Source organism: Pongo abelii, chromosome 15 (genome assembly GCF_028885655.2).
Source record: "Pongo abelii isolate AG06213 chromosome 15, NHGRI_mPonAbe1-v2.0_pri, whole genome shotgun sequence".
Taxonomy (NCBI): Eukaryota; Metazoa; Chordata; class Mammalia; order Primates; family Hominidae; genus Pongo; species Pongo abelii.
In genome coordinates this window covers 19,576,880-19,601,981 of record NC_072000.2, presented here as the reverse complement: position 1 = coordinate 19,601,981, position 25,102 = coordinate 19,576,880, and the positions used below count along the sequence as shown (strand labels likewise).

Here is a 25,102-nt window from a genome sequence, read left to right as displayed (position 1 = left end):
TTCATTAGGCAGTATCAAGAATGTTCATTAATGCCATTTCTAATTTATGATACGATCATCTAAAGAGGAAATCCCAGCAACAAGAGGCCAAAGGAATGGGAAAAGAAATGAAAACAACGACCATACTTTCTACACTTCCAACCTCTTCTCTACCACCTCTCAGCAAGACCTCCCACAGCCAATCACTGCTTTCTCTCGCGGACGTACCCTCTACTCTGTGAACACATGAGCCCGAGAACCCTGAGAAGTCTCTGAGTCCCTTCCAGGGGCTCTGAAAGGTCAAAAGTCTTTTCATAAAGATATACAGGTTTTTTTTACCTTTTCCACTTTCATTCTCTCACAAGTATAATTGGAGTTTCCCAGAGGCTACCTGACATGGGATGTCACAAGAAATTAAACATAGAAGCAGAAAGGAGAACCAAGTTTTCTTCTATTAAACCAGACATTAAAGACATACCTAAAAATATAAAACAATGTCATTGTTCTCACCAACTTTACTGCTTAAAAATGATAATTTTAAATAAAAATGTGATTTATGTAAACATATATTACTTTATTTTTTTAATTTCTCAGTTTTAACGTTTACTATGATAAATATAGATAGATATAATCTAAATAAATAAAAGCTCTTTGGGTCCCCAATAACTTTTAAAAATATAAAGTGTTCCTGAAACCAAAAAGTTTGAGGACTGATGCTCTAAATCTCATAACCTTTGATGTAGCTTCCACCCAAGTCATTTCTTAAATACTTGATCAATAATTTCTCATGTCCCTCACCCTATCCTTGTTGCAAAATTCCATTTTCCTACTCCAGCCCTCCCACTCAAGAGACAGTTCCCAGGTTTTAGACATGATTTACTAAATCTTTCTTAACAGCTTTATGATGGTAACATGACATACACAAATTGTATAAATTTAAGGTAACTTAATGTTTTGATATTTCTATAGTTTTTGAAATGATCACCACAATCAAGCAAATTAGCATATTATCTCTACATATTTACCATTGTGTGTGTGTTGATAATAATTTATGATCTAGTCCTTTAGCAGAACACAAGAATATGATACAGTGTTGTTCCATGTTGTACATTGTATCTCCAGAAATTAATTATAACTTGAACATTGCACAATTTAACTAATATCTCCCCATTTCCCCTCCCTGAGCCCCTGGCAACCACTTTCCTATTCTCTGTTTTTATGTATTTGACTGTTGTAGATTCCACATGCAAGTGAGATCACGAAGTATTTGTCTCTGGGTCTTGCATTTTTGCTTGGCGCAATATCTTCCAGCTCCATCCATGTTTTCACAAATAGAAGGACTTCCTTCTTTTTTAAGGTTGTATAATATTTCATTTTATGTATACACGCCGCATTTTCTTTACCCATTCATCTGTTCCTCTGCCAAAGGACATTTAGGTTATTTTCATATTTTGGTCATTGTGTGTCATGCTGCAATGAACAGGGGATGACGGACACCTCTCTAAGACTCTTATGTCAATTTCACTGGACATATATCCAGAAGTGAAATGATGTGGTAGTCCTTTTTTTTTTTTATTTTTGGAACCGTGTCTCACTTTGTCATCCAGGGTAAAGTCCAGTGGCAAGATCATAGCTCACTGCAGCCTTGAACTCCTGGGCTCAAGCGATCCTACTACCTCAGCCTCCTGAGTACCTGGGACTACAGGTGCACAACACCATGTTTGGCTAATTTTAATTTTTTTTCAGAGATGGGGTCTTGCTATGTTACTCAGGCTGGTCTGGAGCTCCTGGCCTCCTGCCTTGGCTTCCCCAAATCCTGGGATTACAGGTGTGAGCCACCACACCAGGCCAGTGCTATTTTTAATTTTCTTTGGAGGAACCTCAATACTGTTTTCTGTGTTTTACTAATTTGCATTACCATCAATAGTGTATAATGGTTTCCTTTTCTCCACATTCTTACCATCTTTTCTCTTTTTGATAATAGTCATTTTAACAGGTGTGACATGATATCTCATTGTGGTTTTGATTTGCATTACGCTGAAGATTAGAGATGTTGAGCACATTTTCATATACATGTTAGCCATTTGAATTTCTTCTTTTGAGATGTATTTATTTAGGTTCTTTGCCTTAAAATAAAATTAGGTTATTTATAATTTTGGAATTGATGTGTATGTGTCCTTCTTATTTTTTGAACTCCTTATAAGAGATAGAGTTTACAAACATTTTCCCCATTTCATAGGTTGCCTTATCATTTCATTAGTTGTTTTCTTTGCTGTGCAGAAGCTTTTTAGTTTGATGTAACTCATTTATCCATTTTGCCTTTGTTGCCTGTGGTTTTGGCATCATATCTAAACAAATTATTGCCAAGACCAATGTCAAGAATGTTTTCTCCTGTCTTCTTCCAGGAGTTTTATGGTTTCAGTTATTACATATAAATGTTTAATCCATTTTGAGTTAATTTTTACATAAGGCGTGAGCTAGGGATCCGATTTCATTCTTTTACATGTAGACAGACAGCTTTCCTAACACCATTTGGTCAAGAGCATATCCTCTCCCTATAGTGTCTCCTTGTCACCTTCCAGGGTGATCAATTGCTGCAAATGTGTGGGTTATGCCTAGGTTCTCTATTTTGTTTCAATGGTTTATGTGTCTGTTTTTATGCCAGTACCACAGTGTTTTTCTTTCTACAGCTTTGTAATTTAATTTGAATTCAGGAAATGTGATACCTGTAGCTTTGTTCTTGCTCAAAATTGATTCGGCCACTCAGGGATTTTTGTGGCTCTATATGAATTTTAGAATTATTTTTTTCTATTTCTGTGAGAGATACCATTGGGATTTTGATATGGACTACATTAAATGTGTAGATTGCTTTGTGTAATATGAAAACTTTAATAATACGGTACTAACTCTTTCAATCCATGGGTTGTCCTTCAATTTACTTTGGTTTAAATTTCTGTCATCAATCTTTTGTAATTTGTAGTGGTTAAGTCTTTCACTTCTTTGGTTAGTTAGTTCCAAAGTAGTTTATTTGATACTGTTTTTTAAATTTCCCTTTCAGACAATTCATTGTTAGTGTTTAGAAATAGCAATGATTTTTGTATGTCAGTTGTGTATCCTACAACTTTAGTAAATTTATTATATAGTCAGTCCTTCATATCCATGGGTTCTGCAACCATGGACCTAACTTGTACATACTTTCCATCTGTGGTGGTTTGAATCCACAGATGTGGACCCATGGATACATAGGGCCAATGGTACACAAATTTATGTGAGGGAGTTGATCATCACAGATTTTATTATCTGAGGGGGTCCTGAAACAAAACCCCAGCAGACATGAAAGACTGACTGTATTATTTCTAACCATTTTCTGTGGAGTCTTTAGAGTTTTCAATGTATAATAATCATGTCTTCTGTTAACAGAGGTAACTACATCTTTCCTTTCAATTTTGATGCTTTTATTTCTCTTGCCTGATTGTTCTAGCTAAGACTTCCAGTACTCTGTTGAATAGGAGTGATGAGAGTAGACATCCTTGTCTTGTTCCAGATATTAAAGAAAAAGCTTTCAGTTTTTCCCCATTGATTATAATATTAGATATAAGTTTTCCATATACAGCCTTTATAGTGTTGAGGTAAGTTTCTTGCATACTTTTTTTGTTGAGAGTTTTATTATGAATGTATATTGAATTTTGTCAAATGTGTTTTCTGCATCTATTGGAATGTTATTTTTGCCTTTCATTCTGTTAATGTGGTATATTACATTATTAATTTTTACACATTGAACCGTCCTTGTGTCCCATAGATAAATTCTAATTGGTCATGGTATATGACCTTTTCAAGGTGCTTTTGAATTCAGATTGCTAGTTAGTATTTTATTGAGAATTTTTGCTTGTATATTCATTAAGGATACTGGTCTGTAATTATTTTTTCTTATGTTGTCTTCCTCTAGCTTTTAAGTCATGGTAACATCGGCCTCATGAAATGAGTTTGGGAGTATTCTCCTTCTATTATTTCTAAAGAGTTTAAGAAGTTTTGGTGTTAGCTCTTTGAGTATTTGGTAGAAGTTGCCCATGAAAGCATCTGCACCTGGGATTTTATTTGTTGGAAAATTTTGATTACTGATTAAATCTCTTTGCTTGCTTTTGGTCTGTTCTATTTCTTTTTTGTTCCATATTGGGAGATTACATCTTTCTAAGAATTTATCCATTTCTTCTAGGTTATCCAATTTATTGGCATATAATTGCTTAATTGTCCTTTATAATCATTTGTATTCCTGTATATTTGTTATAATGTCTCCATTTTCATTTCTGATTATATTTACTTGAGCTTCTCTTTTTTTCTTAGTGTAGATAAGGTTTTGTTATTTTTGTTTGTATTTCCAAAAATTCAACTCTAGCTTTTTTGATTTTTCTATTGTTTTTTATTTTATACTTATTTTATTTATAAACTAATCTTTATTATTTTCTTCATTATGCTAACTTTGGGTTTAGTTAGTTTTTCTTTTTCTAATTGTTTATTTGTAAAGTTAGGTTGTTCTAGTGAGATCTTTTTTATTTTTTAATGTAGGTATTTATCACTGTAACATTTCCCTCTTAGCACTTCTTTTACTGCATCCTGTAAGTTTTGTTGAGTTGTATGTTCATTTTTGTTTGTCTCAAGATATTTTAAAAATTCTCTTTTGATTTCTTCTTTTACCCAATGGTTGTTCAAGAGTGTGTTGTTTCTGCATTTTTGTAAATGTTTCTGTTTTCTTTGTTATTGACTTCTAATTTTATTCCATTGTGGTCTGAGAAGATACTTGGCATTATATCAAACTTCTTAAATTTGTATAATGCCTTGTGACCTAAGATTTAATCTATCTCAGAGAATATTCTGTGTGCACTTGAGAAGAATGTATGTTCTGCTGCTGTTGGATGGAAAGTTCTGTATATGTCAGTGTTTAATCTACTGTGTTGTTCAAGTCAGCTGTTTCCTCTTTTTTTATTCCTGCCTAGATGTTCTATCCATTATTGAATTTGGGGTACTGAATTTGGCTACTATTATTTTAGTGTTACTGATTTCTCCCCTTAGCTTTGTTGATATTAACTTTATATATTTAGGTGTTCTAATGTTGGGTGGATATATATTTACCATCTTCCCATTGAAGTGAACTTTTATCATTATATAATGACCTTCTTAGTCTCTAGGGACATGTTTTGATTTCAAGTTTATTTTTTCTGATCTAAGTATAGATACCCTTGCTCTTTTTTGGTTATCATTTGTGTAGAGTATCTTTTCACATCCCTTCACTTTGAGCCTCTATGAATCTTTATATCTAAAGTGACTCCCTTATAAATATGTACTGATGAGTATCTTTTATGCATTGTGCCACTCTATGTCTTTTAATTAGATAGTTTAATCCTTTCACATTTAAAGTCATTGTTGATTGGTAAGGAGTAACTTGCGTTTTGTTAATTGTTTTTCATATGTTTTGCAGTTCTTTTTTTTTCCTCTCTTGCTGTCTTCTTAATTTAGTTATTTCTTGTAGTGGTTTGGTTTCATTTATTTTTCTTCACATTTTGTGTATCTCCTATAAGTTTTTAATTTGTGGTTGCAAATTTACTTCTTCTATAAAAAGCTGTCTTAATGTTATCAGCTTTTTTGGAATCATTTTCTTTCTCTTCCCTCTTCAGACATATTTGCAAATACTCTCTTTTTCAAGACACGAGTAAATAGGGCTCTGGTTAGAAATTTATCAATAAAAAAAAAGATCCTCCGAGTCTGTTGATAAGTTCGAAAATAATGATAGACTGCGGTAGAAAGTCTTGTATTTCAAGTTGTGTCATCTATGTTACTCTGCAATATATTTTCTGTGTGTATTAGTCAATGTTATATATTTATAAGGTAAATCCATAAAGCATACATTCTAGAATGCCCTAAATTATGTCCTTAAGATATATGCTGCTTATAGCCTTCTTGGCACTCTTTAAGTGTTAAATATTTCCAATGAAGAAGATTGCATATTGCTTCTGAGATGAAGTCTAGACAGGTTAGGATTATTTTTTGCTCCTTTTGCCCACACAGCACCCACTGTCCCCCTTTGTTATGAGCCATTATCTGATACCCTAGATGAAGCCACCTTCTGTCCTTCAGTTTTAGCGTGGGGGCTGATTTCACCCCCAGTTTCAGGAATAAGCACAGGACAGCTAATAACAAGTATGTTGTTCACTCAAGGAAGAAACCCAGCTAAGGGAGAAAAGGGGGCTGAAATCCTGCCTGCATGCTCTTCTCCAAGCCACACGCCCTAATACTGGGCTGCATCTAACTGGAGAAAGGGGAGCCATTTTCTAATACTTGCAAAGGCACAGTGTGGACAGTGGAAACACTGTATGAGCTGTTGACACAGGCCTGGTCAATGAATATACTTCTAATCCTGACACAGATGAAACTAGAGATGGACATGAAATCCAAACCTCACACCCAAAGTCAATCCCTAGTCTCTTATTGAAACTATTAGAAGTGTTTCTGTTTTTGCTTTACTCTAGGGCTGTGGAACTAAGGAAATGTAAACTGGAGGAGTGATGATGACCACATTGCAGCACAAAGACTAAACTTATCTGAGAATAAAATCAATGGGGAAGAAAAAAGCAAGGAAGCTGAGAGGAGCCAAGTCCTTAGTCCCTACGTTCAGCCATTCTGAAGCTACACCCTTGATTTTTCCATTATAAGAGTCCATAAATTAATATTTTTTGGCTTAGACCAGTTTGAGTTTGAATTCTATTATTTATAACCAAAGGATTTCTACCATATTATCTTAGCCAGATTTTCATAAACACGGTATATGTTGATCAACAAACTTACTAAATGTTTCAAGTTCACTCCAAACAGTGAGGGGAAAAAAGAAAGAAGAGGAAGAAAATGTTTACTTATCATCCACAGTAGTCAAGGAAGCTGCAGAAACATCAAGCAAAATAAGCAGAAGTTAGCTTTGTACTCCCACAAACCCTGCTCTGAAGTACTCCGCCTAGTGGCCCACAGCAGAAGCTTCATTTCTGAAATATTTAAAAAGACAGAAAAGGAATCACCACTTAGCCTGCGAACCCTAACAGGAGAGCAGGCCACATGGGAATATGTCCCATTGGTTTGAGGTCGACAAGTCCATTTTCAAAGCTTTAGTAATTCGAGAAACAAGAACACATTTATTTTACTTTGATCCCACAATGCCTAGTTACATTAAAAGTAAGGAGACATTCCATAAATACCTTTTATGGAAATAAAAACAGACAATTTAGGAGAAAATTAACTATCGATGCATTATTTTCAAAGGTAAAGAAAAAAGAAATTATTCTGAACACACAAAACTATTTTATCAAATATCATGGTAAATTATCATTATATACTAGGTCACATAATAAATTTCCAGAGATGATTGGAAAGAGTTTCCACAATAGATTTTGTTTCACCCCAGGAAGAAGTTTCGCAAAAAGTTAGTTACTTATCTCCATTGTTACTAGTACCAAACTAATCCTATCATTCTGAGTCAAATTAAAAATAACGTCCACACTTTTCTCCAGTGACATCACAGGATATGCCTAAGTGGAGTGTGTTTTAATGTGAGGATAACTGGTTTATATTTTTCACTGAAAATGACAAATTATAGACAACTTAAGCAAAATAGGAATTCAATGAAAGGATATTGAATAGTTCACAAAATCATTGAAGATGCTGGAGAAGCACGGTAAGAACTGAGGGAAACTCAGCAGAGCCAAGTTCATTCGACGGAAGCAGATCTTGAGATGCCACCACTAGGATGTTGCCATTTGACACTTGTCACCATGTAGCTGGGCTCTGCTGAACCTAGGCACTTGCTGCCACATTCCTGGACCTGCAACTCTGCTCAATTTCCCAGAATCTTCTCTGATTCTTTCAGGTCTTTTGCATCATTTCATTGGGTTCCAGGTTCTAATAAAGAGATATCAGTTGGCTGAGCATAGATATGTGCCCACACGTGAGTGGCCAACAAACTGGAAAAAGGATCATGCACTCCCTTTCAGCTTTTGTAATGGATGATGGGGCCTGTCCTCATATTTCGCTTGGGGTTCAAAACCTACGAAGGGTGTTTTGTTGAAATGAAACCGAAAACTATAGCTATCCATTTATAGCACCTTATTTGGACAGGAAGAAACCATGAGACAAAATGTATAAAAGTGCATGGGACGTCTAAACATATGAGGGGGTTTCTGAGGAGAGAAAGATCATACTTGATTGGTGCTGTGGTTTCAGTGTGCATCCTCCGAGATTCAGCGTTGACAATGTGATAGTGTTGAGGTGGAGCCTAGAGGAAGTGATGAGGCCATCAGGACTCCTACCTCAGGAATGGGTTTAGAAGCCCTCATGAAAGGGCTCCATGGAGGGAGTTCATCCCTTTTGCCCTCCCACCTTCCACCATGTGAGGACACAGTGTTCCTTGTCTCTGCAAGATGCAGCATCAAGACACTATCTTGAACGAAGAAAACAGCCCTTACCAGACATCAGATCTGCCAACGCCTTGATCTTGGACTTCCTAGTCTCCAGAACTATGACAGGTAAACCTCTGGTTTTAATAAATTGCCTAGTCTGTGTTATTTTGTGGTAAGAGCATAAATTGACTAAGACAATTGGGGATTAGAAAAAGTTTTTGAAGTGGCATTTGAGAAGGGCTTGATAGATAAGATCTCTACAAATAGAAATAGAGAGATGGTTTCAAATCACTCAGGAATAACGTAGCCATGTTCAGTCTGAATGCAAAATGGAGATGGTAAAAAATACATAGGATTCCACCACCAGTGGGAAGACAGAATTGCAATGTGGCAGCAATCTGTAAATATAATATTTATCACTCATTCACATTTATTTAGAGTCTAATATGTTCTAGGCTCTGAAATTAAGCAAAGAAAATCTAGATATGTGTAAGTCCAAGACTTTGCTTTTGTGACAGTCAAAATAATGACCCCATAAAGATGTTCTAGTCCCTGGAAACTGTGACCATATTACTTTACATGGGGCAAAAGGGACTTTGGAGATGTCATTAACCCTTGAGTTAGGGGGATTATCCTTTATTATCTTGGGGGCCAATCTAATTGTATGTGTCTAAAAAATCAGAGAATCTTTCCTAGCTACAGTTAGAAGGTGATATGACTACAGAACAACAGTCACAGACATCCCACATTACTGGCTTTGAAGATGGGGGGATGGTCCAATGATCCAAGGAATAGGGACAGCATCTAAAAGTTGGAAAAGGAAATGGATTCTCTATAGAGCCTCCAGAAAGCAATACAGCCCTGACAACACCTTGACTTAAGCCCAGTAAGACCACAGTCAGAGGTTTGCCCTACAGAACTATAGGGTCGTAAGTCTTTGGTTTAAGCCACAAAGTTGTGGTAATTTGTTATGGCAGCCATAGAAAATTAATTTTAAGGACTTCATTATTTGGAAGATAGGCAGACCAGAAAATCCAAATTATAATATAATTCGATTAAAACCTATGGAGATTTGGGCCAGGTGTTTTAGAAAAGAATTGAGTATTAACAAGACTAACAGAAGAAATGTTCTAAAATTTACAAACTAAGTCCATCACATTTTTCTAATGACCACGTTGATAGAGCAACTTAGAATCCATGGGTTTAACAAACCAACAGGCTTATATACATATATATATAAATATTATATATATATAAAATATATAATATATGGAATAGCCCCATGGGCACGGGCAGCCCTGGGTCAAAAGGCGGCACTGTACTAGCAGCCCACACCCCAACTCACCTGCCTACACTGAGCTGAATGTCTGCTAAATGCTAAATAAACTTGTCAACATGTCTGGTTTAACTTAGAAGGGCCTGGATGCAACAAGCCTCAGGGCTGTGACTGGGGGAAGAGAGAGCACAGACGGAGCTCCTCCTCCTTCTGCCACTGCCCACCAACTGAAAACCACCAACTGAAGTTTGCTTAGATTCTCAGCCTAAACCTTGTTCCCAACAAAACTCATGCGATACTTTGGCCCCCACTACAATCTCTGGAATAAAATATTCTACGGATCTGCTTTTTGAGCTGCAAGTTATCTTACTAAATTCTAAGAAAATTATGTAAGAGAAAACCACCAGATAATATAAGATTTTCAATGTGATCAACATTGCTACATTTAACTAGAAATTATCCAATAAATGTATTGTGAACTGCTTTGTGACTATGGTGATTTATTTAGTCTTTCTGATCCTTGCTTTGATATATGAATATCTCCAAATTTATAAAGTTGCTCTAAAAATTAAATGAAAGAAAAATAATTCTCCTTCTCCATATATTGAACACTTACAAAATTATAGACATTTTGTCCAGGTTTTTACGTACTTACCTGATAGAAGTCTCCTAACAACCCTCTCTTTTAAATTACAAGCACTTTGCCATGATTTTTACACATGTACGTTATGGAAGCCCCGTAACAATCACATCTTTTATAGATCAGCAAACTGAGGCTCACACGAGTTAAAAACACATTCACCATCAAATCATAATGAGGGTTGGAACTGGGATTCAAATCTGGTTCTCTCTGATGCCAAAAATGGTGCAATTTAATGAGGACCAAGTTACACCCAGAACATGGAGGGATCAAAACATGTGGATTCCCTTTTCTGCCCCCTCATGTGGGAATTTCAATAGGTTTCATTGCCTCAGAGCAATCCTAAACTCCCTCCCAGGTTGCCTTGCAATGGCCCTCTTATTCATGGGGATGATTAGGAATCTGCATTTTTGGGCCACAAACATCTATAAAGAGCAGTGTTGATCAAGAAATAAAATTTTCTAGGCCATAGGTTACTGTGAATTGTCTAGCTTCTCTGAAAAAAAAATAAAGGGGCTATTCCATGTGTAAAAATCACAGGATCCACTGATTCTGTGCAGAAAGACTTCGAACTATACTGCAGGAGCATCTTACTTACAGCTGCGCCTGAAGACCAGCCGAAATACACAAAGCAAGATCACCTCCAATGACAAGGTGTGGTGGCTCTTGCCTGTCGTCCCAGCAGTATGGGAGGCCAAGGTGGGTGAATCACTTGAGGCCAGGGGTTTGAGACCAGCTTGGGCAACACAGTGAGACCTTGTCCCTACAAAAGCATCATTTTTTATTATTAGAATCAAGAAGAGTACCTCTAACCCCTTGCCGTTGCATTAGGGTAGAGAGCTCTGGTCTAGAATTCAAGATATGAAATTGTGAATCCCAGTGTAGCTACTTAAGTTTAAATACAAGAGCTGTCAGACATTTCCTCTACAGCAACGAAATCTATAGCATCCATTTTGTACTTTGAAACTTAGTCTTTGTCCAGCCTCTAGGAAGAAGAAGAGGGTCCAGAACTGGGAATATGGGTAGGGAGGGGAAAAGAAACCGGCTGGATGCAACATGGAAAGATGAAGGGATGGAGATGCCAGGCAGAGCCAGTCCTCATGATTGGGGCCTGGGCCTAGGAAAGGAACTAGGTGAAGAAGGGAGGAGCCCCAGGCTGTGGATGTCTCTGGGGGAACCTTGGTTCAGCAACGACCAGAGGAGCTCCTGAGGCCAAGTGATATCTGTCGCCTCCCTACCTTTGGGCGTCTTCTGGTCGCCAATGTGCTGCAGGTCATGGCTGTGGAATCAAATTGGGCTCAAATAGCACGAGCTAAAACACAGTGGAGCCTGGCTCTACTCCCACCTCCACCTCTTGGATCTCAGAGCTGCAGGATGTCTCTGCCCACCGCACCCTAAGCTGGCCCCGCTTGGGGCTGGCACTGAGAGACAGCATGTTCTGGTTGTCTCTGCTCCTCTCTGCTGGTGCCTGTGCCTTTGCTGGCCATCCACTCATAGATGTCATAGCCAAAGGACGGCCCCGCAGATACCCTGCTCTGGCCCTGCTGGGGGCTGGCTTTGGTGCACATGCGACCGGTCATTGTGGTCCCCATGGGGCACCTCTGCTCTTCTCGAGGCAGCTTGGGCCTTCGCTTGCCCCCACGTCTGCAGAGCTGAGCACTTGCCGCCTCACCCCAGGAAAGGCAACGAAATGCCACCAACTTAAGGTACCCACTGAAGGCCACCAACTGAAGGCCGGTTGACCTGCCAACAAGATCGTGTCCTGCTTACGAAGAACCAATCAGGCCTTGAGTTCGCTCCACGCGCTGGTCTTCCATTTGTGACGTGGGAGTCCCAGGCACTGGCTCACAAAGCCGCGCCCCCTAGCGACCCCGCCCCATCTTTCATTTATTGGTAGCTGGTAGCAACTTTCAGGATTCCTCACTGTGAATTATGAATATGAATTATGATGAAATTACTATATCCTAATGTACCTCATGCACTATCTGACAGCCAAAGTCCCCTCTTCCCCCATGGCCTCTGAGTTTTTTGGAAACTAGAAAGAAGATACATTTCTGCAGGTGCTTTCATAAAAAAACATTGCCACGATGTAAGGTTACTCTGTAACGTCAAGTCATATTTCATATGTCATACATATTAATATGTATATTCATAATTCAAAATGCACATATTCAATCAAATTAACAGGACTAAAAAGGAAATTTTCTAAAATTTATACACGAACTACATTATATTTTTCTAACGATCACTTTGATAGAGCAAACTTAGAATCTATGGTTTCAACAAATGAAGAGGCTTATGCAAGAGAAAACCACCACCTAACACAAGATTTTCAATGTGACCATCATTGCTACTTTTCACTAACAGTTATCCAGTCAATAGATTGTGAACTGCTTTGTGACTATGGTGATTTATTTGAACTTACTGATCCTTTGATTATCTCAAAAATATGCATAATACCAATTTTAGAAACTTGTTCTAAAAATTAAAGGAGAGAAAAATAATCCTCCTTCTCTATATATTGAAAACCTACAAAATTAGTAACATTGTGTCCAGATTTTTACACACTTACCTTATTGAAGCCTCATCACAACCCCGTCTTTTAAATTACAGGGATTATTCCCAGATTTTTAAACACTTACCTTATGCAAGTCTCATAACAATCCCATCTTTTATAGATAAGCAAACTAACGCTCAGACATGTTAAAAACACATTCGTCATCAAATAATAATGATTGATGGAACTGGGATTCAAATCCAGTTCTCTCTGACACCAAAGGTGGTGCAATGTAATGAAGACCAAGTTATATCCAGTACATGGAGGGATCAAAACATGTGGATTCCCTTTCTCTACCCTCTTACATGTGAATCTCAATGGCTCTCACTGCCTCAGAACAATCCTAAACTCCCTCCCAGGTTGCCTTGCAGAGGATCCCTTCTTTTTGGGGATGATTAGGAATCTGCAGTTTTGGACCACAGGCATCTATAAAGAGTTGTGTTGATCAAGAAATAAAATGATCTAGGCCATAAGTTACTGTGAATTGTCTAGTTTGTCTGCAAAAAACACATGGGCTATTCTCCTTATTTTTTATTATTCCACTATTCACAATAGCCTAGAATCAACCTGTGTCCAAGAAGACTTGGGTTAACCCTGAGGATTACTGACGTTTTCACTGTGGTCATTGTGGTAGATTATATTACCATTCTCCCATTATCTGGTCTTCCTACTGCAGTGGCCCTATCTCCTAGAAGATTATACATTTCTGTTCTATAGAAGGAAGGGTCAGATTTAGACATGTGACCTGCTTGGCCAGTGAAATGCAGGTAGAAGTGGCATGTATAACTTGTAAGCAGAAAATTTCCTTTTTCAAGGATCTGGGGGCCATCCTTTCAAATGTAATCCTTCAGAAAGATAATACCTTATTTCCCAGTCTCCATGAAAGAGTAAGAGCCTAATCTTGCTCCAAGTTGTAAAAATTACCTTATACCATAAAGATAAAACAAAGTTTATTTTTCCTTTGTGAAAATACGGTTAGCAAAGACAGGTGGCCTATGATCATCCTCTTACCCTCACTTTCAAAAACCCCACTGCCCTTTGTATCAGGGGAGCTGAGTTCAGACTAGGTCTGGCCTCTCTCCCTTATTGCAATAGCTTGAATAATATCTTCCTTACTTATTTAACTTTTTCCAGTGCAATTTTTTCTTTGACTCTTTCCTCCCTATCTAAAACTTACATTGAAATTTTAGTAGAATTCAAGGCTGTCAATCTCGACCCTTGAATATATAAAAGAACCCTATAGGATTAAAAAACCCATGTTCTCTTCCATAAGTTATTTCTTTGGACTATTGCCTTATTAAAGATTCTAGTTCTTATTTTTGCATTGAAAAGGAGAATGATGATTTTTAGATAAGTTCCTACTCACCTTTAATTTCTACTATCACAGTTTTATTGCTTTTCGTGGCAATAGATTCCTCTCGTTCAACAAGAAGGCCAGAACAAGGAAGTAAAGAAACATCTCAATATATCTCAAAAAGTTATTTAACATAGACAGTGTCATTTAATATCTTTAACATCCCTATCAAATGGATGCTATTATTATCCCCCTTTTACAGGATATTAAAACTTGCATACTGTAAATAACCAGCTGAAAGTCATATAGCATGGAAAATACAATAAGCATACAAAGAAGCAATGGCAGTGGAAGTGGAAGAGGGTGAAGGATTTAAAGGCTAAACTTAGTTTGGTTAAGAAAAAAGAAAACTAGGAGGTGGCAAACTCTTGTTGGAAAGGGGAAGGATTTGGGCAGACAAGGTAGTGGAGTAGATCTCTCCAGTAATCATACCCCTACAGACACATCTATCTGAACAACTATCCACATATGAAATTACCTTTACAAGAGCTAATGAACCCTGAATACATGAGTGAGTCTATGAAGCCCCTTTGGACTGCAAAGAGGAATAAATCCATGCTTGGACAGTAAGGGAACCAGTACTCTGTGACTGTGATACTCCTCCCCCAGGCCATTATGGTATCATATGCATAAAGTCCTCCTGAAATCACAGTTCTTACACTGAATAAAGTGAGCAGAAGTTGAATATTTTTTTCCACCATACTGAGTGCCTTCACAGTAGACTCACTCCTGCATCAGCCCACAAGCAGCACCATGAGTGTCAACAGAGCTGAACCACCAGAGGCATGCTAGGGACATAGAGAAGGGATTGGGTTAGCAATACTTACTATATGAAACTTAGCAGTGGCTAGCCATTCCTACCAGAGGAAACATTATACCAGACAGGTTGTTTATGGGCACCACACTGTGGGAAACATGATACACAGACTGTCCAGATTTGATGGCCTGACTTGTTCTCCTCCCACAGACAGCAGCCTTTCTGTGGATCATCCATGGGCCCATCCAGTTACATTGCATCAGTGGTGAACCTCATTGCAGGATTTATGTCTAAACTTTGCTTTGGGCACCTCCTAATGCTAAAATGGAATATAATGGAAATCCACACAGAATTTCTAAACAAGCCCACTGAAAAACAGTCAAAAACAAACCCAGACTGAGAAGATTGAAATAAATATTTAATTCATCAGTGTGTAGACAGAGATGTACATCTAAAAAAAATAAGATTAGCCTAGGAAAAACTGCCTGCCCAAAAGGAGAAAACAAGGTGTCACCAACTGAACCTAAAGACATGTAAATGAATGATGTGGCAGACAAAAAAATTCAAATAGCAGCTTTTTTAAAAAAAATCTGTGAACTTCAACTATGTACAGAGAAACAATATGGAAATTTATGAGAAATTCAACAAAGAATTTAAAATAATTGGAAAAAATCAAATGGAAATCCTGGAGGTGGAAAGTTCAGTAAACAAATAGAAAAATGCACTAGAGGGCATCAAGAGCAGAACTGATCAAGTAGAAGAAAAAAAAAAAACAGTGACCTCAAAAACTGGCTCTTTGAAAATACACTATCAGAGTAGAAAAGAGAAAAAAATCAGAAGAAACAAAGAAAACTTATGAGATCCATGGGACGCCATCAAAAAAAAACAAATCTACAGTGTTAAAGTGGAACTAAGAATGAAAAAGAGTTAGAAGCTTATTCAGAGAAATAACAGACAACTTTTTAAACTTGGAGAAGGATTAAGATGTTTAGGATGGCCAAAGCTCACTAATCTGATTTAATCTGAATAAGACAACCACAGGACATATTATAATTAAATTTTAAACGTCAAAAACAAAGAGTAGGTCTTGAAAGCCCTAAGAAAAAGGAAGCATATAACACATAAGAGAATTCTAATGTGCCTGGCAGCAGACTTCTCAGCAGAAACAGTATGGGCCAGGAGAGAGTAAGATAATAGAATCAAGTGCTGAAGAAAAATACTGTCAACCATGAATACAGTATCCAGCACAGCTGTTATTTAGAAATGAAGGAGAGGTTACAACATTCTAAGACAAACAAAAGATGAAGGAATTCATTGTAACCATACCTGCCTTAAAAGAAATGTTAAAGGACAGTCTTCAAACTGAAAGAAAAGGGCACTAATATGTAATACAAAAAATTGGAAGGTATAAATCCGCAGGTAAAAATAAATATTCAGACAAATTCAGGATGCTCTAATATAGTAATAATTGAATGTAAACCACTTACATGTTTTTATTAAGTAGGTTAAAATACAAAACAAAAATAATAACAACTACAATAATTTGTTAAGGGATAAGTGATATAAAAGATGTAAATTAAGACATCAAAAATGCAAAATGTGGGGGAGTGATTGAGTTAAAGAGCAGAGTGATTGCTTTTCCCCATTTCTTCTTATCAAAATTAAGTTGTTAACCATTCAAAATTACCTATTGAAACTATAAAATATTCTTCGCATGCCTCATAGTAACCAAAACGTAAACATTTTTATTAGATACACTAAAAATAAAAGAACAAGAAACAAAAGCACACAGAGAAAATCACTTAACTACAAAGGAAGACAATAAAGTGACAAAAAGGTACAAAAATTCTAGAAGACAACAAGAAAAAAGTATATGGCAGTACAAGTCCTTATCTATCAATAATTACCTTGAATGTAAATAGATTAAATTATCCAGTAAGAAGACAGATAATGGGTAAATGGATTAAAAACAAGGCATAACTATATTCTTTCTACAAGAGACTCCCATCACCTGTAAATACACACATAAATTGAAAGTGATCAGATGGAAAAATATATCTTATGACAACGGAAATCAAAAGAATGCAGAAGTAAGTATATTTATATCAAATAAAATAGACTTCAAATAAAAAAGCTGTAAACACAGACAAACAAGGCCATTATGTAATAATAAAGTGGTCAGTACAAAAAGAGAATACAATAATTGTAAATATATAATGCATTCAATATTGGAGAACCTAAATATATAAAACAAACATTAATAGATCTAAAAGGAGAGACAAAAAACTGTACAATAATAGTAAGAAACCATGACATCCCATTTTCAGCAATGAACAGATCATTGAGAGAGAATCTCAACAAAGAAACATTTAAACTGCACTCTAGATCAGAAGAATTTAACAGTTATTTACATAACATTTCATCCAACAATTGCATAATTCACTGTCTTTTCACCTGCATATGGAATATTGTCCATGATAGATATGTTAGAACACAAGTCTTAGCTAATCAAAAAATCAAATCATATCACATGTTTTTTTGACCATATGGAATAAAGCTAGAAATAAAAAACAGGAGGAACTTCAGAAATTGTGCAAAAACATACAAATTAAACAACATATCCCTAAACAACCAATGGGTCAATGAAAAAAAATTTAATTTTAAAAATGTCTTAAGACAAATAAAAATAAAATCAGATCATATGAAAACTTATGAAATACAGCAAAACAGTTCTTAGAGGGAAGCTTATAGCAATACATTTCTACATCAATAAAGAAGAAAGATAATGAATAAACCATCTAACAATGTATTTCAAGGAACTATAAAATCAAGAACAAACTAAGACCCAAATTAGCAAAATAATATAAAGATCAGAGCACATATATACAAAATGAAGACAAAAAATACAAATGACTAATTAAATGAAGGAATCTTTTTTGAAAAGGTAAAATGGACAAATGTTTTTTCAGACTAAGAAAAAAGAAAATTCACATAAAATCAGAGATGAAAAAGGATATACTATGATAGACTCTAGAGAAATATAAGGAATCATGAGTAAGTACTACAAACAATTATACGCCAATAAATTGAAAAACTTAGAAGAAATACATATGCTCTGGACACATATAACCTATCAAAATTGAAGAAAGAAGAAATAGAAAATGTGAACACACCAATGACAAATAATGAGATTGAAGGAACGATTTAGGATCTCAGGCAAGGAAAATCCAAAAGACTTCACACAGTAGCTCACACCTGTAATCTCACAGTTTAGGGGCCCAAGCAGGAGAATCACTAGAGGCCAGGAGTTCAAGATTAGCCTGGGCAACAAGACGAGACTCCATCTCTAAAAATAAAAATAAAAATTCCCCAGGTATAGTGGTGTGTACTTGTACTCAGGAGGCTGAGGCAGGAGGATCACTTAAGACCAGGAGTTTGAGGCTGCAGTCAGCTATGACTGCACCACTGTATGCCAGCTTCAGTGATAGAGTGAGACCCTGTCTCTAAAATAATAGAGGAAGAAAGAAAAGTTCATGACTTGGTGGTTTTCACTGACAAATTCTACAAAACATTTTAAAAACTTATACAAATTATTTACAAACCATTTCAAAAAAATGAAAAGGAGGGAACCCTTCCAACATCATTCTATGAAGACAGCATTTCTGGATTCCAAAATGAGACAAGAACAGCAAATAAAATAAAACTCCAGGCCAATATCATTGATAAACATAGATGCAAACATTCAAAACCAGCAGTTCTAGCAATGATAATTCAAAAGCACATTAAAAAGATTATTCACCACAATCAAGTGGTATTTACCCGGAGAGGTAAGAATAGTCTCATACATGTAAATCAATAAAATGTGATACATCACATTAAACAATGAAGGATAAAAAACACATAATCATTTCAATAGATGCAGAAAAAGCATTTGACAAAATTAGACATCCTTTTACGATCAAACCTTTTAACAAATTAGTTATAAAAGAACATAATAAAATAAACACCATATGTGATAACCCACAGGCAACATTGTACTGAATGGTGAAAACTTGAAAACTTTGCCTCTAAGATCTGGAACAAGACAAGGATGTTCATTTTAATCACTTTTTTCAACATAGTACTGGAAGTCCTAGTCAGAACAATTGGGTAAGAGAAAGAAATAAAAGGCATACAAATTGCAAAAGAAAAAAAAGTCAAATTGTCCCTCTTTGCAGATGACATGATCATATACGTAAAAAACCCTAAATACGCCACTGAGAATCAGAAATGGTAAATGAATACAATAAGGTTTCTGGATAAAAAAGCAACATAAAAAATCAGTAACATCTCTATACACCAATAGCAGACTATCTGAAAAAGGAATCAAGAAAGTAATCCCGTTTAAAATAGCAATTAAAAAAACAAAATACCTACAAGTAAATTAAGCCATGGAAAGATGAAAATTATTAAACATTGATAAAAGCAATTAAAAATTAAAATAAACAGAAAGATACCCCTTGTTCATGGACGAGAAGAATTAATATTGTTGAAATGACCATACTAATGAAATCAATCTATAAATCCAATAAAATCTCTATCAAATTTCCAATTTCATTCTTCACAGATATTAAAAAAGGTCTTAAAATCCATATGAAACTAGAAAACACCCCAAATAGCCAAATAAATCTTAAGCAAAAAGAGCAATGCTAGAGGTATTACACTATCTAATTTCAAAATATATTACAAAGCTATCCTAACTAAAACAGCATGGTATTGGCATAAAAACAGGCATGTATACCAGTGGAACAAAAACAGAGAAACCAGGCATAAATCCACACATTTGCATGCAACTTATTTTTGACAAAGGTACAAACATTCAATGGGGAAAAGACAGTCTTTTCAACAAATGGTGCTGTGAAAAGTGCATATCCACATACAAAAGAATGAAAGTAGACCCCTACTTCTCATCGTATGAAAAAGTCAACTCAAAATAAATTAAATATTTAAATGTAAGACCCCAAACTATGAAACTAGTAGAAGAAAACATAGGTGAAATGTTATATGTCACTGGTCTGGGCAAAGAATTTTTAGAAAAGACATCAAAAGACATACACAACAAAAGCAAAAATAAACAAATGGGATTACACCAAATAAAAACTTCTGCACTGCATAGGAAACAATCACAAGAGTGAAGAGACAACCTACAAATGGAAGAAAATATCTGCAAACTATTCACCTGATAAGGGGCTAATATCCCAAATTTATAGAAAACACAAATAACTCAATAGCAAAAATATAAATAATTGGATTAGAAAATAGTCAAGAGAGCTGAATAGACATTTCTCCAAATAAGACAAAACAATCACCAACAGTTATATGAAAAAATGCTCACCATCACTGATAATCAGAGAAATGCAAATCAAACCCACAGTGAGATATCATCTCACACTGTTTAGAATGCTTTTTATGAAAAAGTCAAAAAATAACAAATGCTGGCAAGGATGTGAAGAAAGGGGAATGTTCAAACACTGTTGGTGGAAATGTAAATTGGAGCAGTTGTTATGGAAAACAATATGACTTCCAAAAACATTAAAAATAGACTTAACACATAATCCAGCAATCCCACTACTGGGTGTATATTCAAAGAATATTAAATCAGTATGTCAAAGACATTTCTGGACTCTCATGTTTATTACAGCACTAAGAACAATAGCCTAGTATCAACCGAAGTGTCCATCAATGAATGAATGAAGAAAATGTGGCATATATGCTGTATTTGGCCATTCTTGCATTGCTATAAAGAAATAACTGAGATTGGATAATTTATAAGAAAAGAGACTTAATTGGCTCCATGGTCTGTACAGGGAGCATAGTGCCAACATCTGCTTGACTAGTCAGGAAGCTTGAGAACTCATTCACTATCATGAGGATAGCACCAAGCCATGAGGGATCCACCACCATGACCCAAACACCCCCTACCAGACCCCATCTCTAACAGTGGGGATTACAATATAACATGAGATATGAGTCAGGACAAATATCCAAACTATATCATATGCACATTTGGCCATAAAAAAAGGGTAAAATCGTGTCAATTGTGACAACGTGAATGAGCATAGAGGACATTGTGGTAAGTGAAATAAGTTAACCACGGAAAGACAAATATCACATGATCTCATTCATATGTGAAATCTAAAAACACTGATCTAACAGAGAGTAGAAGAGTGGTTACCAGACTGGGAAAGATAGGGAGGAGAGGTTTTTAACGATGTGTCATGTATCAAAATACCACACTGTACCCCATTAACATGTGAAATTATCATGTATCCACTTAATAAAGAAAAGAAAAAAGAAAACGGAAGAGTCAAAATACTAGGGCACTGGAAGAGACAGAAAAGAAGGTGAATTGGCAGTGAGGAAGAGAGAGTCTGAAAGAGCAGATCACAGAGTGGAACATTAAAGTTAATAACATTAGAAATCAATTTTTAAGTTATAGAAAAGTTAAGGTTATAGACATGAAAGACAGTAGCCCAATTGAAGTGAAAGTAAAAGTCAATGAAAGATAAAATTAGAAAATATATTGCTTGGAATTTAGTAGTTTCTTCAGAAATATTAAGAAATCTTAAGAAAATTAAAAACACCAAAGAATTCATAGTGGGCCATTATCATAATATGAATTTATGTGGTAATATTTTATTCTTTCCAGTGAAGGGAGTAATTCAACAGTCTTTATTATAGGTTAGAAAATGATTTCTCCAGGTGTGACCCACTGACCACATTTATTGTATTTTTTCAGGAGAAAATGGAAAGATTTTAAGACGGACCAACAGAATTACCACTGAGTGTCTTTAATGGAAATCTCAGCCTTGTCTAGAATAACTGGGTTATCTGTTTCTATGGGGTCTCTGTGCCTTTTGTTTTCCTTGTTATTTGCAATTCTGTTAGTTGTAGATTACTGATAGTAGTGCAAATATTGTTGTCTATAGACAGGCAAATGATTGATTTTGGTGGAAGTATAATTAATTTTCCTTTTTCCACCTCCCATCAAGAAGTCAGTTTTGAACCTATCAAGCAGATTTTTTCAGTGTTCCTTAGTGCCTAGATATGTGTGGCTCTTTTAATTTTCCATAAAACTCAGTATAACATCTTACTGGCTCCCTCATTAAATAAATGAGTTAAACAAAAATCTTAGACAAGTGTTCATTTTATATTTGTAAGTCATAATTTACCCTATTTTAAGCAATTTTCCTTTATCATTCTTAAAAATACAGATTCCTATGCCCCACCGTAGACCTATTGAATGAAAATCTCAGGACTAAGTCACAAGAATTTACATTGTTAGTAAGCTTTTCAAGTGATTTTTAGGCATACTAAATTGTATTAACCTTTACCATTCTAATTCCTTAAACTTGAATTATTGTATTTACAATTCCATCTTCATCAAAGTAAACTTTTGGTTAGCAAAAACGGTAGAAACCCCCTTATTCAATCAGATTGGGACCAGTAATAAACAGATTAATCACAAATTTAAGTTAGATGGAGGAATCATAAGAAGTATTAGATGTAAGTCCTTAAAACCTAACTTTAATTTAAAAGACATGTGTAAATAAATTTGCCAGAATTTGGATGACAAGGTCAAAGCCTTGCACGAATTCAGAGTGGAGTTTCTTGTGGACACTATGCCAATGATATGTTGTCATTGATTTCTTGTTCACTTTCTGTGAAGATAACTGGGGTAAAGCAATATGAAATCCTAGATTACACAATTTTTCCCATTTGTTTCCAGTTGTCTTGTCAACTCTTAAGCTGACAGAAACTGTTTTTCTCATTTTTCCAACACATTTAGTTTATTTCTCAGAGAAACAACAATACTACTCTTGTTATACTGATTTTCTCAGTTTACATAATATTTATTTATTTATTTATTTATTTATTTTGAGATGGAGTCTCGCTCTCTCACCCAGGCTGGAGTGCAGTGCTGTGATCTCTGCTCACTGCAAGCTCTGCCTCCTGGGTTCATGCCATTCTCCCGCCTCAGCCTCCCCAGTAGCTGGGAGTACAGGTGCCCGCCACCACGCACAGCTAATTTTTTTGTATTTTCAGTAGAGATGGAGTTTCACCGTGTTAGCCAGGATGGTCTCGATCTCCTGACCTAGTGATCCGCCCGTCTCAGCCTCTCAACATAATATTTAATTAAACTGCATAACAACAAGAACAAGAACAAATGGCATAAACATATTTAGGAATTAATACAGCTTCCTCTTATAAACCATACAATTTCTGTGATGGAAGGAGAAATGTACAGGCATTAAAAGTAGCTCAAAGACTTTCAGTTTGCAGTGGACATCAGTCAATAAGTTGTACAGGGGTGCCAGAAAGTGCTGATTGCAAATCAGTTAAGTGGAGGTCAGTTAAGGCAGCATCCACTGTATCTCAATTTGTAAAGTGAATGTTCTAAAACTGGGTTCACTTTTGCTATAAAGGACCAGATGATAAATATTTTAGGCTTTGCAAACCATACGGTGTCTATAGCAACCATTCAACTCTACCATTGTAGCAGGAAAGCACCATAGATCCATGGATGTGCTCCAATAAAACTTTATTAAAACAGGCAGCTGGTCTGAGGGCCATGTATATATCTTGCTGTTTTCATACAATTTTCTAAGTTGGTAGTTCCCTTCCTTTTTAACAATCAAGGATTACTTTTAATCCTTTCCTCTGATTTTATGTTTGAAAAGCCTTAAGAAAAACCCACAAAATATGTTTATTTTGTAATTTTGGGGGGGTTCTTATTTTATTAATAAGTAATCAATGATACATAAAGGATACCCATTAGGTCAGTATGAAATAATAAACATTATTAACCCTAATCACTCAGTTCTGGAGAGAAATAAAAACTATTCAACCATATATATATAACTTAAAATCTGTATAGCTTTTTCTGGTGTAAATATAAAACATTTCGAGATTTTTCAAGTATTAAACACAACTTTTGGGAATCCTCACACCTGGCTCCCTATGATGACATTCAAGAATTTCTTAGGATTCTGGGAATCTTAGAATGAAAGTTACTGCTCTGTAGGAATGAACGAATGAATGAATAAGAAAGGGAAGGAAGAAGAAAGAGCATGTCTACTAAATGTAAATTAATCATCAAGGAACGTTTATTTTATTAATAAATTTTTCAACTCTAAGTTGCCAAATCTAACAAGATACCAACATGGCATTCATGGTGATCACACCTCCAGTCAAATTTTATTTTAGTTCATTGAGTATACTATTAATATCCTCAAACACTCAAAACTTCTATCTTAATTCTGTGAATAATTCATTTATTAATCACCCTATACACTACTTAATGAATGGAATGGTGCTTGGAATATAGATAATTACAGGGCTAAAAGTGTTTTTTCTAGAGGCAGGTTATAGGATTTTTTTGTTTGACTGTAATAAAACAAAATTAATCAATATTTTCTGCAACCAGTGGCTTTTGACTTAGTCGTCTATTAATATCTATCAATCACTGTAACCTCAGTCCTATTTCCTCCATTCTTTTTTTGCTATCATAAAAACTTGTCCATTTTTTTCCTGTTAGATCTATATGTTTCTCCTCTTTTCTTTTCATCCAAACAACTGGACATCAACTTAGTACAGATAGTGCAATTGATTCAAACCCTACAGAACTCACTGTTTCCATTTACATAACTTACATAACTGTCAAGCTGAAATCACTCTCAAATTTTTTTAATTCAAAATTTTAATTTCATTTAATCATATTTATTTATTCATTCATTAATTTATTTTGAAAATAATTTTAACTTGTATTTTACATTCAGGGGTACATGTGCCAGTTTACTACATGGGTATATATCATAATGCTGAGTTTTGGGGTATGAATGATCCCATCATCCAGATGCTGATTTGGTATGGTTTGACTCTGTGTTCCCACCCAAATCTCATGTTGAATTATAATTCCCAATGTAGGGGGAATGACTTGGTGGGAGGTGATTAGCTCATGAGGGCAGATTTCCCCCTTGCTGTTCTTAGATGGTAAGTGAGTTCTCATGAGATCTGATGGTTTAAACATATGGCACATCCACCCTGGCTCACTTGCTCTTCTGC

General features: G+C 35.7%; 1 protein-coding gene and 1 long non-coding RNA gene across 2 annotated transcripts in view; one reads left to right on the top strand and one right to left on the bottom strand.

Moving 5' to 3' along the window:
* The window catches only part of LOC129057623 (uncharacterized), a 66,591-nt gene extending 54,502 nt beyond the window's left edge, over positions 1–12,089 (bottom strand). Inside the window, exons 1-2 of the long non-coding RNA XR_010136907.1 lie at positions 11,569–12,089; positions 10,929–11,093 (exon numbers count right to left, since the gene is read on the bottom strand). This is a non-coding gene — a long non-coding RNA (uncharacterized LOC129057623). The remainder of the gene's footprint in view (positions 1–10,928; positions 11,094–11,568) is intronic.
* LOC129047413 (protein FRG1B-like) overlaps positions 1–25,102 on the top strand; it is a 192,574-nt gene that overhangs the window by 142,132 nt on the left and 25,340 nt on the right. The gene's annotated exons all lie outside the window — the stretch shown is intronic.